This window comes from Schistocerca nitens, chromosome 1 (assembly GCF_023898315.1).
Source record: "Schistocerca nitens isolate TAMUIC-IGC-003100 chromosome 1, iqSchNite1.1, whole genome shotgun sequence".
NCBI lineage: Eukaryota > Metazoa > Arthropoda > Insecta > Orthoptera > Acrididae > Schistocerca > Schistocerca nitens.
The window spans coordinates 209,608,195-209,628,687 of record NC_064614.1 but is presented as its reverse complement, the minus strand read 5'-3'; positions in this window follow the sequence as shown (position 1 = coordinate 209,628,687).

Below are 20,493 nucleotides of genomic sequence, written 5' to 3'. Positions count from 1 at the left end.
AAATCTGAGCCGAATCGGTTGGCCGTCTCTGAGGCCTTGTCAGTTACATCCTTACTGACAAATCCTTTTATTCAGAAACCAGGCAGTGAAACACTATTGAACTCGTACTTAGAATTATTCTACGTAGAGTAATGAATTCAGCGTGAAATATTATTGAGACTTTTAATAAGTAAAGAAGAATTTAGACTTTGAGAAACGGAACAGGCGATCCAAGGAATTCAACGTGAGTAGGCCTTTCGCCCAAACTTGTTAATGTTTATATTTGTCATATAAAAATATGAAAGCAGTGAACAATACTTCAGCCATTCACAGTATCATATGACAGTGATCAGATCATCATAAGCAATGGTGAATATGAGGTCAGACAGTGATACGTAAAATCAACCAGGTAGTTTCTAAACATGGAATGAAAATTTCAAGAAGTGAACTAAAATGATGGCATTTAGAGGTTATGAATGTGTAAATATCGAGTGAGAGGTTTAGTTTGAGTATTTTAAGGTATCGTCGTGTTTAAGCTTGCAAAACAGGAAGACTTGGGAGTAAAGTTCCGTAGATTTCATCAAGATTTCTGTTGTGCACTTCTGAACCACTAAATGATTAGAGTAAGATACATCGAAAGTCAGTGCTTTACGACGAGGTTCTCTCTCTGGAAATTCGAGACCTTCAGAGCAACAAAAAGAATTGCCCTTCTTGTTTTGAAAGAACATTAGCGAATTGAAGATACAAATGGCACATGTAACAATTTGAAATTTGATGGGGCGCGGCCAGTAAGTAACAGCAAAATATAGCCTTGCGCACATTTGCCGAAAGGTATACTGTGTTCTTATTTGTAAATTAATAATAAGTTTGTTGCTAGTCTCACAGGCAAACATCTGAAAGAAAGTTGCTTTAATCGTAAGCGCGTAGTAAATGTCTAATTCTATCACGAAAATATGGAAACTAGTACAACAGTTGCGCACACAGAACGCTTTAGGTCTGGTAATAGCTTGAATGTCGATATGATATAATTGATGTTTCTGGGAATTCTGTTTATAGAGAAAGGTCGCCATTTCGTATTAATGGATGAGTTTTCTCTGAGAATATTGCATACCAAATTTTTAGAAAGGTTGCAATATTGTGAAACATTCTTTGAAAGAACTGAGAACAGAGCCGTAGATGTCTACATCAGCCTACAAACAAAGTTCTAGAATCCACCTTCGGATTATCCATTATAATCTGAGCAGAAAGAGGAAAAAAATTGAATTAATAATCGAGCTACTCCGAAGATTGCATAGATACTGCACTAAATTTTGATGCATTATAAAGACTCCTAATGAGAACCAAATTTATTTAGATGCTCTAATGTTGCAGTCCTATATTCTGCTAGCCTCTGCACCAACAAATGCTGGAGAAACTTTTCCACACATGTTTATCGAGAAGGAAAGAGAGTGAGGACCCATGTCACAGATGTATAGGTTTCCCATAGAGACAAGCTGACGTGTGCAGCCACTCTCGTAGCGCTCCAGGGGCCAAGTGGCTTCCACTGTCGTCGACACTACGTCATTTTATGTGCTACGGGCTCTCTGAAGAGACAACAGTCCATTGAGACCGATTAGCCACATGTACAACATAACGTCATTTTATTACTTAGTGGAACTACCCATCTGATTTAATAATGCTTTGAGTGTCATTGCCGTAGTTTCATTGTTTATTTCTCTTCTGGACAAGGTTCCGGGTGCTATTAACCGCCGTTACTGTATCAGGAAGACTCATTTTCGAATTCTATCACAAATAATGAATCTTTAGCATCAGGTAATGTCCTTATTTTTGTTAAAAATCATTTTTAATTTGATAAATACAGAAATACGTTCCAAATTTATCCTTCACATCTAAGTAAGGCTTGTTATGTATGTGTGCTTTCTTCGGACGATAAAATTGAGTTAACATTAATCACTGCCGGTGTTTACCAAGCTAAGCTTTTAACCTATAGTTGGATCCAGTGTGTTGAGTACTGTTACATTTTTTTTTTAAATAATTTTTTCATATGTTTCCCATCGTCTGTCAATTTAGCCGTATGGGCAGTCGTATGTATTCGAAATTTCTCTACTCTCATAATTTGTCGTATGTACTGACTCTCTGGTACAGAGTTATTTATTCAGCCTTGCTGGTGTCATCTTGTACAACTTATTTCCATAAATAATTAAATACTGTCATTTCTTGTACTACATCTTCCTTAATTGATGTTTAAAGGCCTAACTGTTGTTGTTTCTACTGCGTTTGCTTTGAATGTTTAATTCTTGCCGAATTTCTGTGCTTAATACTCTGTTCAATTCTTTCTCCTCATAATAAAGATTATGAGAACTGGAGTTCTCAATAGTTATTTGTTCCCTTTGAACTATTATTCCATCAATTAAATACAAGAAAGTGAAATTACTGCAAAAATGGTAATATAAATAGTGAAATGGAATGGCATAAGCGATATCTATAAATTTAATTTATTTTCCCTAGAAGTAACGGTTCCACATTCTATTTTTTAATTTTCATTTCCTTGTTCTCTACTAGTTTCGTAGTCTTAGCGCCATTCCCCTAGCGCACAAATCAATCTTTCAAATCAGCTGGGCTGACATGCTGCGCGTGCTGTGGAGTGTTATTTCCAGCAAAGAATACTTCATCTGGACCCACATGTAAAAGATCTGCATAAAAATGACGGATAGGATGTTTATAGATCATCAGTCCTCTAATTCGTTTGATGCGATGATTCCATCTCCTATGCCAACCTCTTCATATCAAAGTGCGCTTGTACACAACGCCCTTAATTACTTGTTGGACACATTCCAGTCTCTGTCTTACTCAAGTGTTGTCAACCTTTCTGTGTGCTGTCCTTAGGTTAGTTAGGTTTAAGTAGTTCTAAGTTCTAGGGGACTGATGACCGGAGATGTTAAGTCCCATAGTGCTCAGAGCCATTTGAACCATTTTTTTTGTTGTCAACCTCCACAGCTCCTTCTGGTATCATGGAAGTTATTCCCTTGTGTCTTAACTGAGGTGCCATCATCCTGACCTTATCAGATCCTGCAGAGAACCTCTTCGTTTCTTACCTTATCAGACCACCAAGTTTTCAAGATCCGTCAATAGCACCACACCTGAAACACTTCGATTCTCTTCTTTCAATTCTCAAGTCCTCGAATAATTCCTATAAAATCTTGTATTTGAAACGTACATTCTTAAAAATTTCTTCTTCACATCTGGGCCGATTTTTGATGCTAGTGGACTTCTTTCGGCCAGGAATTCCCTCTTCGCCTGTGCTAATGTGGTTTCTAAGTCCTGCTTCGTCCGTGATGTGTTATTTTGCTTTAAAAGTAGCAGAATTTCTTCTCTTCACTTACCTCTTGGTTATTTTTTTTTTGCAAATATCATCCTATCCCTCATTACTTTCATCTTTCTTCTGTTTGTTCTTCATTCATATCTGTACTCATTAAACTGTTATTCCATTCAACAAGTCGTGCAAATCTTCCTCGCTTTCCCTAAGGGTAACAATGTCATCAGAGAAGCCAAATCTTGAAACTTTCTTCTATTGTCATTGCTTCTTTGATGTGCATATTCAACAGTATGGGCCAGAAACTGGTTTCCTGTCTTACACACGTTTTAATCCAAGCACTGCGTTCTTGGTCTTCCAGTCTTATTGTTCTCTCGTGGTTCTTGTACTCATTGTATATTATCTATTTTTCCCTATAGCTTACTCCTGTTTTTCTTAGAATTTCGAATATCTTGCGCCATTTTATGTTGTTGAACCCTTTTTTTAGGTCGACAAATCCGATCAACGTGTCTTGATTTTTCTAAAGTGTTGCTTCCATTATCAAACGTAACATGAGAATTGCGTCTCTGGTGCCTCTACCTTTCCTAAAACCAAAATGTTCGTCATCTAAATGATGCTCAGTTATTGTTTCTATTATTCTGTGTATGATTCCTGCAGCTTTGATGAAGGGACTGTTAAGCTGATAGTTGTGGTAATGTGAACATTTTTTGCTCGTTTGTTGGTTGCTCCTGGAAACGTTTAAAGATTCCCACATTATTTTCTGTGTAGCCTTTTTCTGTGACTCTTCAGTCCGTTGTCGACCATCGCCTCTTGAACAATTTTCCACCCTGTGTCCCAATTTCGTGCATGAGTTTTCCAATTCCTTTATCCCATTCTCCGTAGGTCTTCGTCAACACCCTCTGTCTACTTGGTTTCCGATCGCCCGCACCCTCTTTACCCTCAGAGATTTCCATTTGGCATCTTCTTCTGTGTCAACCAACCGTGACTCTTGGCCGACCCACTTGATATGGGTTTTAATGTGTGATGCAGAGCGCGTTGTTACACTGCCTGTTGCACCGTCCTCTTTGGCAGCAGGGACCTATTATACTGCGGAGTACCTTCCTCTACCTTGCTGTCAGAGGCTTCCAGCATGCCGGTATCGCTCATTGTTGGTTTCCATGTTTCTGAGTAATATGTGAGATTAGTAGTTTAGTTTGTGCAAAACAATTTCTACAGGTTGCCACTTGCCGTTTTGCTTAAAATCACACGAGATACACGGTAGCTGATAGTCGACGGAGGCTATATAAACTCTTTGATCTTCTCATATTCATGAGCAGATACAGTTCCTGACTTTGGCATGTGTGCTCTTCCATAAGCCTTACGTGTAGTGTTCGCCTCAATGACAGGTGCGTAACCATGCTGAAGCTTCTGCATAGTTCGTCCTTGGTGAGTTTTGTGTTGTGGCCTTACGTGGTCCAAAGCACATTTCTGTCCCTCGCGTCTCGCCCCCTAATACTGGAGACATCATCAGAGGCTATACAGACTCAGATAGCAGTTTGTATCAGACAAGCTGAGCAAGCCGAAGTGTTTACGTCAGAACCGGTCACGGCGTCCCAAATTTCGCGCAGGCCGAGTTTGCGAGCTAGGGCTGGTAATAAAAGATATCGATAAATACCGTAATTATTTTCTTACTCGATGTATCGATATCGGAATGGCAATAACGGTTGCCAATACTTTAATTTTATATTATATTTTTTTTCCAATTATCGGTAAATATTTGAAACTGTTCTTTTTGAACCGTAGTAGAACATCATTTTACTTTCACATCTGCCATTTCGATGTTCGTACGACGATTGAACGATTGAAAGGAGGGACAGTATTACGATCTTCCGCGGTGAAACAACTTTTACAAGCAAAAAAAAAAAAAAAAAAAAAAAAAATGGCTCTGAGCACTATGGGACTTAACATCTATGGTCATCAGTCCCCTAGAACTTAGAACTACTTAAACCTAACTAACCTAAGGACATCACACAACACCCAGTCATTACGAGGCAGAGAAAATCCCAGACCCTGCCGGGAATCGAACCCGGGAACCCGGGCGCGGGAAGCGAGAACGCTACCGCACGACCACGAGCGGCGGACTTCTTTACAGCCCAGAATCTGACTATTGTTTGGTGCAATAACAAGGAAAATCTCAGGTATGCCTGGGGCTTGCCTCAGATAGCCGTCTTTGGCAGGTCCGCTCTCTGTTACTCTGAATTTGTCCGATGCACAAGTCCCATTCGTGCACTAAGCGATCGAGCTATTTCGAAACTATACTGCGACAGAAAAATTTCATTTTCGACCAAAATGGTCAACGCACCAGTGCCTTCATCGGTTCTCAACACTTGCCTTAGAAGGTGATTCTGGCAGCCCGCATCTCGTGGTCGTGCGGTAGCGTTCTCGCTTCCCACGCCCGGGTTCCCGGGTTCGATTCCCGGCGGGGTCAGTGATTTTCTCTGCCTCTTGATGGCTGGGTGTTGTGTGTGATGTCCTTAGGTTAGTTAGGTTTAAGTAGTTCTAAGTTCTAGGGGACTGATGACCTCAGAAGTTAAGTCCCATAGTGCTCAGAGCCATTTTGAGACATTTGATTCTGGCAGCGAGTGAGTAACAGAATTACTTTTTCCGCCTTTGTGCGCCGGAGACTTCCCCAGGCGCTGACTCAGGGGCGCGAACCGTCCCGCCAAGAGGTGGCGCGAGCGAGCGCCACTCTTATTTTCCACTTTACGGCTGCACTCGCGTCTATTAGATAATGGGCCGGGCAGAGGTAATCTCACGGCAGACATATTTATAGTCCTGTTTCAATCAGCGGCCCGCGGCCGCGCTTCTCGTTACCGAGCTCCCGGCGGGCCCCAAAGATAAACAAACCAATGAGCGCCAATTAAGGCGGTCCCCAAAGTTGCCGTCGCCCGCCGCCTTATTAACGGGTCGGAGCTCTGGAGCTCTGAGCTCACGCTACGCCGGAACAGCAGCCCGGCGCAACTGCAGGCAAACAGTTCCGTCCCGCTAATGACACCTCCTGCCAGAATCACAGCTCTATCCACGATCGCGCCGGCGATGCATGCGAGGTTCCCGAGACTTCACGGCAGCGGAAATCGCTTCGGTGTTAAAGTGGAACCCTCTTAACTAATTCTGTGCATACCAGTCAGTTTATCAGCTGCGAAGTAGTTAAAACCTGGCATTGATTTAAAGGCGTAATTTTGTGTGCATTTTACTCTAATAATTTTGTATTACGACTGTGGATTGAGTGCTTGACCAACATACGACAGGAGTGTGTTCAAATACCTGCCCGTTGATCCTCATTAGGTTTTCTGTAGTTTCTCTACCTACAACTTCTGCATATCATACAAGTCAAGGAACTTGAAATGGTGAACCCATGATTGCAATCTATTAATTTGCATTTCCACGAAATCAATTGAGTCCCACAGGGTTGAAGGTAGGGGCCACCACTATTTCTGATCTCTCTCTCTCTCTCTCTCTCTCTCTCTCTCTCTGTCTCCCTGTCTCTCTCTCTCTCTCTCTCTCTCTCTCACTCATTCACACACACACACACACACACACACACACATTATTATAATTGTGTCGGGCAGTAACAAGTAAATAAACTCATTCATTTTACCTAGTTCGTTGATGTCTTGTTGCATAATCACATTTGTGATGAAACATTGTTGTTGACGGAAGCCAGGAATGATGAAAAAATGTGTGTCTTCCCACCCAATGTTCTCTCATAGACGCCCTTCCAGGAGCTTAGCGTTCTTGAAAGTTGATCATTAAATACATACAATCCCTACCTAAAAACCGTCACAAATAATCCAACAAAATTTAAAAGTGCCAGTGATGTTCACAGTTACAATACAAGAACAAAGAAATGATATTTATAACTCTTTTAAAAGAATAAGGTTTTTTTCTCTGAGAAATGTGTAGTCGGAAAAGTCTTTAACTGTACAACTAGTACCATAAAATATGACATATACTAAAAACAAATTTAATAGATTTTTCGTCTTGATAATATAATATAATCTACAGACCATTTATTAATTAAAAATTTAGCGATGATTTTGATAAGTTGCTGTTAAGTATCTTAGCAACCTGCGAGGTGCTGGAGCTAGCAGTGTATTTAACACTAAATTCTTCTAGAATCTTCATATGGAAATGATGCTCTAAGCCCCCCCCCTTTTTCTAACTCCGACTTTTACTGTTGCACATGGATTAAGAAGAAACGTGAACTGACAGAAATCGAGCCTGCAATTGGAGTAGAAAAGAGTTTGGCACCTACAATAATTTAATTTGACAGAAATTAATTTGATAAAGAAAAGTTTCATTAACGTGGTGAGAAATGAAAGGGTTACTCTACCGATCTACAGAATGAAAGTTCTGTCCAAAATAACAATTAGATTTATTATGACTAAACTCAAAATAATAAACAAAACACATGAAACATCTACAATACGTCAAATTGGATACTCAAATAAATATTGTGAAGGTGAAGTTGTCCATAAACTAGCTTGTGACATTTATGACCAAGTGGTATGTGGCGCCAATTCCTTGCAACTCAAATCTTAAGAGGAACACCCAGCCAACCCAACATTAATTGCTGCTACAGTAGTGAGAACTCAGACAATGAACACCCAAGACAGAACAAAGTTAGAAAAGACGAACAGGCGCGCTCTGCTGAGCTCTGATTATCACCTAGCAAAATTCCCTAATCTGCTGGTGCTGCGGACATACATTACCAAGCTGTCTTCTTAACTGCAAGGACACGATCTGGCATACTGGAGGCGATGGTTGGTTGCTTCGACGTCCCGTCGTGGTGATGATAATGTCGCGAGTATAGCCCGAAACAAATTATCCTGGTCTGGTAGTTCCAGACTAAAGACTTGCTAGCAACACAAATGCTCCTCTGAGGGAGATGAAGAAGGCTCGCTACACAATCACTGACGGTACAATGAGTGATTTTAACAAGCGAAGTCGCACAGCAACTCCGATACAGTCACCTTTAGCCAAAACTGCTCAAGACGGACAACATAGGCCGCTTGTAAGCAGAACGCTCAATTGCCAACTGTACTCGGAAAGTTAGGTTGAAGTCGAAACTTTAGCATCTTCGTCAAACAGTTACAATCAAATGAAAGTATATTAGACAGCCAACGGAAGGCAGGCTGTCCAGAGCAGCGAGAGCTCAGTCTCGTAACCTACTCCGACCGAAAGGCGAGAGCCGACTCTCTCAAGAGCACCCATACAAGCCGAAAACAGAACATTCCCGCCCCCACGACAGTGGCCGTGGTTATACGTTCGAATCAGCAACTCGAAAACCGGCGGAAAATTCCACTCTATTGCTGACGCACTACTATTCCACCAATGGAGATACTTGGCGCCAATTTCTGCGCCGGTTTTGCTACGTCACGGAGCTATCCCCTGAGCAAGCCAATGACAGATATGATTTTGCAGAAAACGCGGGAATTTGCCCGCCAAGACTGCCTGGGAACACAAGTCATTCCCATGCCTCGCTGGTAGCCCGCCAGAAAGTGTTTTCACTAAGTTTCTGCGAAGTAACGGAATCTCTAGCCCAGCCGCTCCGTCAGGCCTCTGTGGGCGTGTCGCCCCCGCTCTTATGACAATGTCGGCGTCTAGAAAGCATCCACTCGACTCCCTCACACCCGTCGGCTTAACCCTTTCAAGATCAGCAGAACCCGTCTGTCACCGGACCACCCGGGTGACGAGAGACGCTGCATGGGAATTCCACGTGTGAAGGAATAGCAACTTTTCACCGCATGCAATTAGAGAGGAAGATCGAATTACTCAAAGTAAGATAGAAATATGGGTGGGGGCTCATGCCACCTCTCAAAGCAGCACCTCAGGTTTTGTCTTTCTATCGAAAAATCTATCAACAGACACTACAGTTCACTTATCTCACAACTTGTCACATGTGGAATCAAATTCGTGGTCTCATAGGGTTTCTTACAGGTGATGTAATCCTTTTTTTTACATTGTGCTCTCTTTCTGTTATCAAAATTATTCAAAGTATTGTGGGAACTGTAGGAATCTGATAAAAATCCAGCTAAATCGTTGTTTGAATACGAATATGAGTTAATATAACCCCCAATAATTTAGTTTATAATTAATACTGAATCAGACAGGACGTAAGGGCATATAATTTAGATGAAAACATAATCTCTAACCAGCACTTTATCTCTCACTAAATATTGTTTATTCAGCACTTGCACATACAAGAGTGTGGAGCGAACTGCCTCCGGACAGAACACATACGGTGTATATACGGTTCCAGAACATTCCAGAACAATGATTCTTGATATTTGTGGTTACTTCTAGAATGTCCTCGAACCGAATATAAAAATTAAAATTTTGCGGTTCAGGTGTGTTTTAAATTCACGACCCTCCAGGCACCAGTGTAGTAGCATAACCGCTGTGCCACAGTGACGGTGCTACTCAGCTTCTTCTGCGAGAATATGAAATCAGACTAAAATTATTAAGACTCAGAAAAGAATGCAAACTGCTGAAAATGTTGGAAGAGAAGCACTTAATTCGGAAACCGCGTGACTAATAACGATGAAAAAAATTGACCAACCATTCACGATTTATTAGCGCGAGCGACTTATGTAGACATAAATAATGTGGGGAATAAGCGCATCTTCTAATGTCTATGTAAATTTTTTTATTAAAATTCTGTTTTATCTCGTATGTAATGCAATAAAATAAAAATTTGTATTATTTTGTGACTATTAGTGTAATGTAATAAAATAAAATATGAGCTGTGACTTATATAAAAAAGCAACGCACATTAATGCAATGGCTCAGCGTAAAAGAGAAATAACTAATGTAGAAATATTATTAACAGTGTAATATGTTGTTTAATTTAGCCCGACGTGTATAAGCACTCAGTAACTAGTTCAGTTCTCAGGGTAGTTACGTAATCGTCGATAATTAATTGTCCTTTTCTTAATTCCCAACACAAGGGATGTGCTTATTGCACCAGAGAATATTTGCCAAGACTGTTCGATGAACACTACTGCAATACGTAACTTATCGTGGTTTCGTCTCGATTCCCCAATATAAGATAACAAGAGTAGCATCTACAAATGAAATCCTATAATGGAAGTGGACTCCTGTGACCAGACCTTTTCTGCCTGGGATGTTATCTCGTTATATAAAGAAAATCTGTAAATAAAATTGTTAAATTATTAGTAGCTGCCTCCGGTCTCGTGGGATCTGAAATAAAGTTAATTGTCCTAACCGACGGCACGTCTCGTAGATGTTAAAATATTTTTCTAAGATGGCGCCTAACAATGAAAATTCTTTGTTAAGGCCCATATCTACTTAAGACAGTCTAGGTATCAGACGGTTATTTAATAGACCACCTACACAAATTCTTTTGACAAAATAACCATTATATTTTTCGGGTTTTTAAGTACAACTTACATTATAAGCTGGTACAGCAAGATGAGCTTTATAGAAGAACGTCCTCCTAGGTCCGAATCCAAGCAGATAAGATAAGCGAATGACAAAGGAAAGATAGTTCATGCAGAGAAGCGCAAAAGTCCATGGAATAACATGTCCATTGTAGTTCTCTCTCTTTTTCTTTGGAGTACTTGTCCATTATTTATAAAATTTATCGTAATATTTAGTTTACATTTTTTAAACCCAAGTCCACCCAGGAGAAACAGTACACGTATTATAAATAAAGGCATTTAACACTAGAGTAACACACACGGAATGTATTTGCACCCTCTTTCTTCTTAATATTTAAAAGCAGTAGTCACAATTAACACCCAAAAATTACTTTGTTTGTAAACGACGTGTTCTCTTCAGTGTTTTATATGACTTCGAACAAAAATTCAGTATTTCGGTTCTCCAGACATCATAAAAATTAATTCTTCCTCTACTTCGTCTTCCTCCTGGCCTTATCCCGTGTCTCCACGGGGTCGCAATGCTATTTTGGATTTGGCACTGTTGGTTGTTGCGGGCGGCTGGGTGCCTTTACCGTCGTCACCTCTTTCCTGCCGGACGGTATTTGTGTAACCCATCTGTCTGCCTGTAGTTTTATCGAATGTGCAAGTATGAGAATGTTTTATAAATGTTTAACGTGGATACCAACCCGGTACTCAGCTAGTCGGGTATGGAAACCGCATACAAACCGCATCCAGTCTGGCTAGCATACCGGCCCACGTTGTTAACCCGCCGGGCGGATCCGATACAGGACCGGCGCGCTTTACCGCGCTCGGCTATTTTGGCGGGTCATCACGACATTTAATTAATCACTTCGAAATTAATTTTGAGTATTACGATATTATATATGAAAAAAATAAAGCATAGAATAAAGAATTTCAGTAATGCGAGCTCTGTTAAAATTTGCGAAAACTCGAAAAAAATAATGGCTTTTACTCATTCTTAGGAAGTTTGCTGTACACTTCATTAACCCATCGGAGGCCAGAAATTCTTAATTTGCAGTGCAGCAGTCTCCGCATAAAAAATTTAAAAAGCCGTAAATGTGGAATATTAATAGCAGAGCCGGAACTTGAGGTTAGGATGGAATTTGTAATTTACCGCCGAGTATGAAATTCTGCGAGGTGCCTCCTGCGTTAACTGGCGCATTGTGGAGATGTAAGACAAAAGCGGCCACCGCCCTCTCGCAACAAAGGGTCGGCTATTTTCATCTCATCTTAACCTTATTAAATATTTCATTCATAACTGCGGCTTGCGGGGGCAGACTGGCGTTGATTCTACACAGTAGGTTCCCCGCATGTTTCCCTGGATTTATAACCTACCTGAATGTGATTAATTTCTAAAACGCTAATATGCACGTTACACAATTTGCTGTCGATTCATAGCCATACACGGAAGCGCCAAAGAAACTGGTATATAAATGCGTATTCAAATACAGAGATGAGTAAACGGGCAGAATAGGTCGGCAAGGCCTATATAAGACAACAAGTGTCTGGCGCAGTTGTTAGATCGGTTACTGCTGCTACAGTGGAAGATTATCAAGATCTGAGTGAGTCTAAACGTGGTTTATAGTGGGCGCACGAGGCTCTGAGCACTATGGGACTTAACGTCTTAGGTCATCAGTCCCGTAGAACTTAGAACTACTTAAACCTAACTAACCTAAGGACATCACACACATCCATGCCGGAGGCAGGATTCGAACCTGCGACCGTAGCAGTCCCGCGGTTCCGGACTGAAGCGCCTAGAACCGCACGGCCACCGCGGCCGGCGGCGCACGAGGGATGGGACACAGCATCTCCGAGGTAGTGAGGCAGTGGGGATTTTCCTTACGACCATTTCACGAGAGTACCGCGAATATCAGGAATCGGGTAAAACATCAAATCTCCAACATCGCTGCGGACGGAAAAAGATCCTGCAAGAACGGGACCAACGGCGACTGAAGAGAATCGTTCAACGTGACAGAAGTGCAACCCCTCGCAAATTGCTGCAGATTTCAATGCTAGGCCATCAGCAAGGGTCAGCGTGCGAACCGTTCAACGAAACATCATCAATATGGGCTTTCAGAGCCGAAGGGCTCGCGTGTGCTTCATGATTGCACGACACAAAGCTTTAGGCTGGGCCTGGGCCCGTCAACACCGACATCGGACTGTTGATGACAGGAAACATGTTGCCTGGTCGGACGAGTCTCATTTCAAATTGTATCGAGCGGATAGACGTGTACGGGTGTGGAGACAACCTCATGAATCCATGGACTCTGGAACCTGCATGTCAGCAGGGGATTGTTCAAGCTGGTGGAGGCTATGTAATGGTGTGGTGCGTGTGCAGCTGGAGTGATATGGGACCCCTGATACGCCTAGACACGACTGTGACAGGCAGCACGTACGTAAATATCCTGTCTGATCACCTGCATCCATTCATGTCCATTGTGCATTCCGACGGACTTGGGCAATTCCAGCAGGACGATGCGACACCCCACAAGTCCAGAATTGCTACAGGGCGTCTCCAGCTCTGAGTTTAAACACGTCCGCTGGCCACCAAACTCCCCTGACATGAACATTATTTACCGTATCTGAGATGCCTTGCAAGGTACTGTTCAGAAGAGATCTCCACTCCCTCGTACTCGTACGGATTTATGGGCAGCCCTGAAGGATTTAAGAATTCCCTCCAGCACTACTTCAGACATTAGTCGAGTCCATACCACGTCGTGTTGCGGCACCTCAGCTTGCTCGCGGGAACCCAGCACGATATTAGGCAGGTGTATCAGTTTCTTTGGCTCTTCAGTGTATATCATATCTACTGACGAGAGAACAACTAGTTTAGTCACCTTCGGAAATGTTAGTCATCTCCCTGAAGAGAGAAAATCGTACATTTGCAGCACAATAAATGCTGTCGAACTTGTACCAGCTCCACGGAAGTCGTGACACTGTAGCGATACGTATGTGCATATGGCGTCAGCGCAGTAAGGAGACGTGACGGGATGGCAGAAAGGAGCTGTCGTGTTTGGACGTCCTTGTGGCCACACTGTGAGTGGAATTGCTCGTCTACATGTTCTAAGACGCCTGCCCTCTATAGAGCAACTATGCCACGGTGCTTATCACGACTCGAAACTTGGATAGATGCTCCGTCCACTCATATGTGTCCTTTTATGTATATCTTATAGTTATTGCACAGTCGTCCTCTGAAGCCCTCAGAGGCACTTATGAGTAACTCTGTATGTGAGAAACTACACTGGACCTAATATTGAGGCTTGTGGAAACTTCATTAATGGTTCTCATACCATAAAAAAGTATTTGCTTTTTGCTGATTTATGTCTTTATTTTGTTCAAAGATAAGTCAAAATGGAATAGTAAGTCCATTGTAGCTTTGTAATCACAAATTTTAAAGACATTACATTTTGTAATATCATCATTAGTCCTTCGTCTCTTGACGTTACGTTTCTTGTTGTTTTAGGTAAGCAGCCATTCGTGATCAACGTAACACGTTACTACTCCAACGTGCAGCGGTCGAGTTCTCCTATATACACACAGGTATCTCAGCGCCATCGATTCACAGTAAGCTGTTATCAGTCTGTAACAACAAAACTATTTTTTCGATAAGAATAGAAGCTGAAATAATGAATTAAAATTTGTGGCAAGGGCGGGACTAGAACCCGGATTTCCTGCTAAATAAGCAAAAGTTTTATCCACTTTTTTATTTATTTTTATTTTGTTCTGTAATTTTCGTTGTGTTTGATCTGTGCGGACATCATACGACACCCGTTCAAGTTGATCGTTGATTCCTTTACTCAGTTTTTTTTATTACAGAGGGCCAGCGCCCCTCTGACCGAACAAGCTGAGCTACCGTGCCGGAATCACTAAACCCACCTGGCACTGTGGCTCACACAGTTGCGCTCACTACCCTGTTCCACTGCCCTCCCTAATGCAGACTTCATTTCCATCAAAGATAATGCAGGGACTCAATATGTATAAAGGAAATTGGAATTCCAGATCAAAATTATATTTTTTATATTCGAATGGTCTCACTTGTCAGTTGGACAAGAAATGTGACACATGAACACTACGGAAACAACGTCAAAGACGGTACCACCCTAGTGTTGCAAAGTTAATGTCCAACGTCGATACAAAGCCCCACACGTAAGAGGACGTAAGAGTAGCAGTTTAAACAGCTTTAAGGCTAAAAATATAACTCGGTATTTGAAAATTGTCATAAATAATAAATATAAGGAAATCGTTGTAAGTGTGTTTTATGGCGTTAAATGACTAAAAAATCTTTAACGATAATCGTAACAAATAAGTGAAGTGTAAAAACAGCTCATGGAACTAGACATACCAAGGAAGTTGTAGGGCAGATTTTGCCAACCGCCTTCATAAGGTAAAATCATACGTAATTAAAAACGTAAAACAACCACGTTCCACCTCGTATGAAGATAATGTAATTGTAAAACCAGGAACACGTAACGCCGGGAAGCGTACATGGGTAAAATAGCAAGGAGAAGTAAAAAAAACTGAAATATCGAAACAAAAATAGATAAAAAACACGTACCACTTTACGAGAAAACCGTCTGGGGTTACCTGATACATAATGTTAGGAAATTTCTGCACGTGCATAAATAGTAAGGTTTAAAGGAAAACGGCAACACCACTTGAAAAGAAAATAACTGGCCAGCTGTAACACGGCTCAAATGGCTCTGAACACTATGGGACTTAACTTCTGAGCCGGCCGAAGTGGCCGTGCGGTTAAAGGCGCTGCAGTCTGGACCCGCAAGGCCGCTACGGTCGCAGGTTCGAATCCTGCCTCGGGCATGGATGTTTGTGATGTCCTTAGGTTAGTTAGGTTTAACTAGTTCTAAGTTCTAGGGGACTAATGACCTCAGCAGTTGAGTCCCATAGTGCTCAGAGCCATTTGAACCAACTTAACTTCTGAGGTCATCAGTCCCCTAGAACTTAGAACTACTTAAAGCTAACTAACCTAAGGACATCACACACACCCATGCCCGAGGCAGGATTCGAACCTGCGACTGTAGCGGTCGCGCGGTTCCGGACTGTAGCGCCTAGAACCGCTCGGCCACCCCGGCCGGCAACTGTAACACGAACGCGACATAATGTCGGTATATGCTAATGTCGAAACTGGATGAGTAGTCTACATAAAGCTTTCGTTATAAGATATTAATGAAACAGCCCAGGTCTCTTATTTATTAGAAAAATTGTGTTTTCAAAATACGAGATCAGGGTGATCTGTTAAGGCACTATGTATTTGTTTCTTCAAGATTATCTAGAAGCCCTTGTTAACAATGCAGAATTTCCATAGAACTTCCAATTACTTTCGTCATATGTTTATTTGTGCATAGACATTAGCCGAACATAGCTTTGCAATTTTTGCGTATATTAATATGTACAGCAAAAATTTGAGAAAACTTTTGCCCGTCTGTCCTGTGTTAAAATTCTCGCAGTCCTCACAATTAATTTTTTACACACAACAAAATGTCAAATGTCTGATATTTTGACTGCTATATATAATGACATTCATTTGCTGTAAAAGTTATGGTGCCACCTGTCTTCTAAATTACAACAAGAGAAGTTGCGAAGCTGTAAGAACGATCATTGCAGTACTATCATTTCGTTTGTTGTTGATCTAAAAAACCGTTAGTGTGGAGTACATAGTGCAGTTCTCCAATTGTGGGAGACTCAGACTAAGAGATGCCGTCGACTTTAATCAAGCACATATTATCACAGGAAACTTAATACGAACAGTTGTTTTGGTAAATGTGTTACACGTATCTCGCGTATGTAAGTGTTGAAATTCACATGATAATGGCAGCTAACATGTTCTCAGTTATCGAGATCCTTAAGCGTAGAAGAAAAGTATTCCAGGAAACCGTATAAGTTCGGCAAATACGAGTAACGTCACAGATCAGTAATCATACTGAACAACTACACGAAATTAATTTACTCGCCTGAGTTGAAGTCCTGAAGTATTTAATTATTTATTTCTTTCAGTGGCGCATAACTATAGAGAACGATTTATGTTTCTCTGGGCGTTCTTATTACCAGGTGCGAACTAAAAGCCGGCCGCTGTGGCCGAGCGGTTCTAGGCGCTTCCGTCTGGAACCGCGCGACCACTACGGTCGCAGGTTCGAATCCTGCCTCGGGCATGGATGTGTGTGCTGTCCTTAGATTAGTTAGGTTTAAGTAGTTCTAAGTTCTAGGGGACTGATGACCTCAGATGTTAAGTCCCATAGTGCTCGAAGAGCCATTTGAAGCATTTTTGCTAACTAAAAAAGGGAAATACACTCCTGAAAATGGAAAAAAGAACACATTGACACCGGTGTGACAGACCCACCATACTTGCTCCGGACACTGCGAGAGGGCTGTACAAGCAATGATCACATGCACGGCATAGCGGACACACCAGGAACCGCGGTGTTGGCCGTCGAATGGCGCTAGCTGCGTAGCATTTGTGCACCGCCGCCGTCAGTGTCAGCCAGTTTGCCGTGGCATACGGAGCTCCATCGCAGTCTTTAACACTGGTAGCATGCCGCGACAGCGTGGACGTGAACCGAATGTACAGGTGACGGACTTTGAGCGAGGGCGTATAGTGGGCATGCGGGAGGCCGGGTGGACGTACCGCCGAATTGCTCAACACGTGGGGCGTGAGGTCTCCACAGTACATCGATGTTGTCGCCAGTGGTCGGCGGAAGGTGCACGTGCCCGTCGACCTGGGACCGGACCGCAGCGACGCACGGATGCACGCCAAGACCGTAGGATCCTACGCAGTGCCGTAGGGGACCGCACCGCCACTTCCCAGCAAATTAGGGACACTGTTGCTCCTGGGGTATCGGCGAGGACCATTCGCAACCGTCTCCATGAAGCTGGGCTACGGTCCCGCACACCGTTAGGCCGTCTTCCGCTCACGCCCCAACATCGTGCAGCCCGCCTCCAGTGGTGTCGCGACAGGCGTGAATGGAGGGACGAATGGAGACGTGTCGTCTTCAGCGATGAGAGTCACTTCTGCCTTGGTGCCAATGATGGTCGTATGCGTGTTTGGCGCCGTGCAGGTGAGCGCCACAATCAGGACTGCATACGACCGAGGCACACAGGGCCAATACCCGGCATCATGGTGTGGGGAGCGATCTCCTACACTGGCCGTACACCACTGGTGATCGTCGAGGGGACACTGAATAGTGCACGGTACATCCAAACCGTCATCGAACCCATCGTTCTACCATTCCTAGACCGGCAAGGGAACTTGCTGTTCCAACAGGACAATGCACGTCAGCATGTATCCCGTGCCACCCAACGTGCTCTAGAAGGTGTAAGTCAACTACCCTGGCCAGCAAGATCTCCGGATCTGTCCCCCATTGAGCATGTTTGGGACTGGATGAAGCGTCGTCTCACGCGGTCTGCACGTCCAGCACGAACGCTGGTCCAACTGAGGCGCCAGGTGGAAATGGCATGGCAAGCCGTTCCACAGGACTACATCCAGCATCTCTACGATCGTCTCCATGGGATATACACTGTACTAGTGCCGACATTGTGCATGCTCTGTTGCCTGTGTCTATGTGCCTGTGGTTCTGTCAGTGTGATCATGTGATGTATCTGACCCCAGGAATGTGTCAATAAAGTTTCCCCTTCCTGGGACAATGAATTCACGGTGTTCTTATTTCAATTTCCAGGAGTGTATGTGACAGTGCCATTTGGTCTCAGCGAATTCCTTAACTTCTCGAAACCATTACGGTAACAAACAAGTATGAATGGATGTTTTATGTAGCTATATATATGAACTAGCCATGAACAAGCAACAAGCTACATGGCATGGGCCAAGTGTAGGAGAGTCTCTTCCTTAGTCCTAACGTAATGAGGGCATGGTATGGGGCGATCAGATGTCTACGCAAAGGTTACGCAATTTACTTAAATTATGGACCGGTGGTTTATGAACATGAATCTGGTGCCTGATAGCGTTCCAAACGTGTTCCATCGGGTCTAGATCAAGCAGGTTTGGTGTCGACGTCAGCTACGTGAGCTCCTTATCATGTTCCACAAACCACTGTAGCACAATTTGAGCTCTGTGACCTGAACAGTTATCTGGCTGAAAGATGGCATCGCCGTCGGGGAAAACATTTCGAGCAGACGGAATATCCGTGCACGACCATTCACCTGGCATGACAAGAAGCATTATTTATGCGACCAGACGATACATTTCCATTCATACGCAATACATTCTCGACGATTCTCTGGCCACTGCAGTGGTACACTCTGGTGACAAAAGTCATGGGATAGTGATTCGGACAGATGACGGTAGTATAGCGTACACAAGGTGATTCACGTAAAGAGGTTTCCGACGTGATTATGGCCGTACGACGGGAATTAACACACTTTCAACGCGGGATGGTAGTGGGAGTGACATTACATTTAGGGAATCGTTAGGAATTCAGTATTCTGATGTCAATAGTCGCACGACTGTGCCGAGATTACCAAATTTCTGGCATTACCTCTCGCCATGGAGAAAGCAATGGCCGACGACCCTCGCTTAACGACCGAGAGCATCGGCCCTTGCCATAGAGTTGTCAGTGCTAACAGACCAGCAACACTGCGTGAAATAACAGCAGAAATCAATGTGGGACGTACGACGAACGTACCTGTTAGGACAGTACAGCGAAATTTGGGGTTAATGGACTATGGGAGCAGGCGACTGAGGCGAGTGCCTTTGCTAACAGCAATTCACCTGCAGAGCCTCCCCTTGGGTCGTGACCATATAGTTTGGACCCTAGACTACTGGGGAATCGGGGCCTTATTAAATGAGTCTCGATTTCAGTTGTTAAGAGCTGATGGTAAGTTTCGAGTCTGGCGCAGCCCCCCCTAAGCCAAGTTTTCACCAAGGCACTGTGCAAGCTCGTGGTGGCTCCACAATGCTGTGAGATCTATTTACATGGAGCGAACTGCGTCCTCTGGTCCAGCTGAACCGATCATTGAGTGAAAATAGTTATGTTCAGCTGCTTGGAGACCACTTGCAACCATTCATGGTCGTCGTGTTCTCAAACAACGCTGGAATTTTTATGCATGACAATGAGCCATGTCACCGGGTGACTGATCTGAAAAACATTCTGAACAGTTCGAGCGGATAGTCCGGCCACCCATATCGCCCGACACGAATCCCATCGAACGATTATTGGACATAATGGAGAGATCAGTTTACCTGCTAGGTTAGCCAAGAGCACTAATGCGCTGCTTCCTGGACTCGGGTAGGCGCGCCGGCCCCGAACCGAATACGCCTGGCGGATTGATGATGGAGGCCGGTGTGCCAGCCAGCCTGGACATGGTTTTTAGGCGGTTTTCCACTTCCCACTAGGTGAATACCAGGCTGGTTCCCACGTCTCACCTCAGTTACACGGCTGGCAGGCATCTGAACACTTTCCCACTGTTTCATGGATTAAATTAGCTGCAGACAGTTTAGGTGCACTAATTTCATCCTAGGGGGTATGAGGTGGCGGCAGGTAGTGCATCCAGCCACCCCTTAAATTAACCTTGCCAAATCCGATCAACCATACCGACCCTGCGTCACTGCGGGAAAAAGGCACAAGCAAAAGAATAATGGAGAGGTCACTTCGTGCACAAAACCCTACACCGGCAAATCTTTCACAATTATGGGCGGCTATAGAGGCAGCATGGCTCAACATTTCTGACGGGGACTTGTAACGACTTGTTGAGTCCATGTCACATCGAGCTGCT